This window comes from Protopterus annectens, chromosome 14.part0, assembly GCF_019279795.1.
Source record: "Protopterus annectens isolate FY-2018-M chromosome 14.part0, PAN1.0, whole genome shotgun sequence".
NCBI classification, from domain to species: Eukaryota; Metazoa; Chordata; order Ceratodontiformes; family Protopteridae; genus Protopterus; species Protopterus annectens.
The window spans coordinates 1,111,746,043-1,111,748,858 of record NC_056748.1 but is presented as its reverse complement, the minus strand read 5'-3'; the positions used below and the strand labels follow the sequence as shown (position 1 = coordinate 1,111,748,858).

The following is a 2,816-nucleotide window of genomic DNA, read 5'->3' as shown; positions in this document are numbered from 1 at the left end:
TCCTTGATTGGCATGGGGGTGGAATGTGGATATCCAGAGTGATTAGTCAATGGTCTGATCTAACCAGCGAAGGGTTGACCTCATGTTGGTGATGACCAGGTCCAATATGTTGTCACATCTGGTGGGGGTGTTGACCAGTTGATCCAGGGTATTTGAGTTTATAAATTCTGGGAAGCATTGAGCAAGGGAGTTAGTACTTGAGCAGTTCTCCCAGTTAATGTTTGAGAAATTGAAATCACCCAATATTAGGGCATTTGGTAGTACCTTCATATTTTCCAGTGTCTCCAGAAATGTGGAATGGGGGTCCTGGGTCATGGTGGGTGATCTGTAGAAAGCTACAATTTGAATTGCAGTTTTGCCCATTATTAGTTGCACATGGATGATCTCTGAGGCATTGTGCTGTGCCACTAACCTGGAGGTGTGGGTATCCTTGATGAATATGGATACACCCCCACCTTTTGTGTTTCAGTCTGGGTTCTGCGGCACTCTGGAACCTTAAACCAGGTTTCTGTTACTGCACAGATATTGATGTTCTCCATACTGAGGAGTGCCTCGAGTGCATGCATTTTGAGATTTAGACTTCTGGCGTTGAGTAGTATTACCCTCAGTTTTTGGTTACTTGTGCTATTTACAGTGGTGGGTTTGTCTTTTGAGCCTTGCCTAAAAAAAGACACTATGGGGGCAGCAAAATCCTTGGCCAGTATTCGAAAGCCTAAGGGTGAGAGGTGCAAGCCATCTCTTGCAAAGCAATGTGGCTCGTCAAGCAAGTCATCCCAGGTGGACAGATACTGGATCCCCTTTGAATGACACCAGAAACTTAGCCAATTGTTGAAAATGATCATTTTTTTCTTTATACTGTGGCATTATTCTTGGTGAGGGCAGGATGCTACTCAGGGTCAGGATCACACCGGCTGGGGCTACGTAATTAGAGAGCTCTTCCATGTCTCTTTTCATGTAGTCCAAGGAGGTAAGTCTCAGGTCATTCACACCAACATGGACAATGACAGAGTTGTATTTGTACTTGTTTTGGAGCGACGTGAGTGCTTGTTTTATGTGGCGGATCCTGGCACCCGACAGGCAGCTAACTGTAACCTTCTCCTTGTCCAGCCTAGTTAGTGGGACATCAGTGTGCCTGACTACAGAGTCACCTATTACTAGTGTGTTGGGTATGTTACTTTGCCTTAAAGGCTGTGATTGTGTGGCACACTGATTATGTGAAGTATGTGTTTCATGGTGCATGCAAGAGACCAGATGGAAGGGAAGTAAGGCCAGGTGTATAGGAGGCGGGTTCAAATTGTTCTATCATGGTGTGGATGGCAGGAGAAATTGAGTAGGGGTTATCCTGAAGGAGCAGTATGCCAAGAGTGTTTTGGAGGTGAAGAGAGTGTCTGATAGAGTGATGTTTATGAAGCTTGAAATTGATGGTGTAATGATGAATGTTTTTAGTGCACATGCTCCACAAGTTGGGTGTGTGATGGATGAGAGAGAAAAATTTTGGAGTGAGTTGGATGAAGTGGTGGTGAGTGTACCCAAGGGTGAGAGACTAGTGATTGGAGCGGACCTCAATGTGCATGTTGGTGAAGTGAACAGAGGGGATGAGGAAGTGATGGGTAGGTATGGTGTTAAGGAGATGTTTGAGGATTTTGTGAAAAGGATGGACATCACTGTGCTGAATATGTATTTTAAGAAGAGGGAGGAGCATAGAGTGACATACAAGAGTGGAGGAAGATGCACACAGGTGGATTATATCCTATGTAGGAGGGCCAGTCTGAAGGAGATTGTAAAGTGGTGACAGGGGAAAGTGTAGTTAAGCAGCATAGAATGGTGGTTTGTAGGATGACGTTGGTGATCAAGAAGAGGAGGAGGAGTGCGAAAGCAGTGGCAAGGATTAAATGATGGAAGTTAAAAAACTGTGACTGTGAGGTGGAGTTCAGGGAAGAGTTAGTACTTGAGTAGTTCTCCCAGTTAATGTTTGAGAAATTGAAATCACCCAATATTAGGGCATTTGGTAGTACCTTCATATTTTCCAGTGTCTCCAGAAATGTGGGAGGCAGTGAAGACTTACCGAATAGCTGAGTAACTATGTGTTGTCCATTACCTTACTTGGATAAGAAGGAAGTTATTTTGCTCACCAGTGGGAGTGGGGAGCCTTGAGCAGCCTATCTGTCCCTGAAGGTGTAGCTCAGTGGTAGAGCGCATGCTTTGCATGTATGAGGTCCTGGGTTCAATCCCCAGCATTTCCATAGCATTTTCCTGCCTCTCCTCGACTAGTTTAGTCCAGTTTACAGGCTTTGCTGTATTCTGGGCTGTGTTGTAGTTCCTGTGTTGTCCATTACCTTACTTGGATAAGAAGGAAGTTTCTTTGCTCACCAATGGGAGTGGGGAGCCTTCAGCAGCCTATCTGTCCCTGAAGGAGTGACCTCAGCACAAGAGCTGTAGTAATTGGTTGTTTTGGACCATTTCTAGCTCTTTTGAAGTTCCCTGTTTAAAATCCGCCTCAGAGCATTTTTTTTCTGGCTATACTACTCAGAGACAGCTCCACGTGGTCCTGCAGAGTGGTCCTAGCTACAGAGAACTGAGAAAAGCGACTACTTTCCGGATTTAAGTATTTTTTTCTGTTTTTTACTTGGAATACATTCTCTTGCTTATTTTAAACAAGCTTATACTGTTTTTTTAACTGTTTGCTGCATTATATAGTATCTGCACTTAAAATTTTATCTGGTCGAAAATTGATCGAAAATCTGTTGTTTGTTTGTTTAATTTAACTGTTGAGGCTGCTCACTAAAGTGTGCTAGCCTGTGTAACTGATGTATTGC

General features: G+C 43.9%; 1 non-coding gene across 1 annotated transcript; it reads left to right on the top strand.

Moving 5' to 3' along the window:
• The first annotated feature begins 2,171 nt into the window (after positions 1-2,171).
• TRNAA-UGC lies at positions 2,172-2,243 on the top strand. The gene has a single exon. It is a non-coding gene; the product is annotated as a tRNA-Ala (tRNA).
• Positions 2,244-2,816: the final 573 nt, after the last annotated feature.